General features: G+C 65.6%; 1 protein-coding gene across 2 annotated transcripts in view; it reads right to left on the minus strand.

Moving 5' to 3' along the window:
• The window catches only part of Pax2 (paired box 2), a 66,939-nt gene that overhangs the window by 64,638 nt on the left and 1,946 nt on the right, over positions 1-355 (minus strand). The gene's annotated exons all lie outside the window — the stretch shown is intronic.

Genomic DNA, 355 nt, shown 5'->3' on the forward strand with positions numbered 1-355 from the left:
GCGTGCTGCCCGGTGCCCGGTTCTCCCCAGCTGAACGCAGCCTGCTTCCGGAGCACCCGGCCTCCTCCGCAGTAATGGAGTGGTGCAATCGCATACCTAGCGGCCGCGTCGGGCCCTAGCCCCTGCCCGCCCGAGTTCGGAGAAAGCGGGACACGGTGTCTTCCGCTCTTTCCCGTCCCCTTCTGAGGTCTAGGGGAGAGCTTGGGCGAAACCCCTGCACGGGGTCCGAGCTGGCTGCCGGGGAGCCCGGGACCTCTTATTTTACCCCTCCGAGCCTCCCCATCGGGAGCCCCTGCTCCCCTCTCTCCTAACCACGACTATCAATAATTTAGGCCCCGGGAGAACTCGCGTTACC

This window comes from Fukomys damarensis, unplaced genomic scaffold, assembly GCF_012274545.1.
Source record: "Fukomys damarensis isolate Sample0158 unplaced genomic scaffold, DMR_v1.0_HiC HiC_scaffold_8, whole genome shotgun sequence".
Classification (NCBI taxonomy): Eukaryota; Metazoa; Chordata; class Mammalia; order Rodentia; family Bathyergidae; genus Fukomys; species Fukomys damarensis.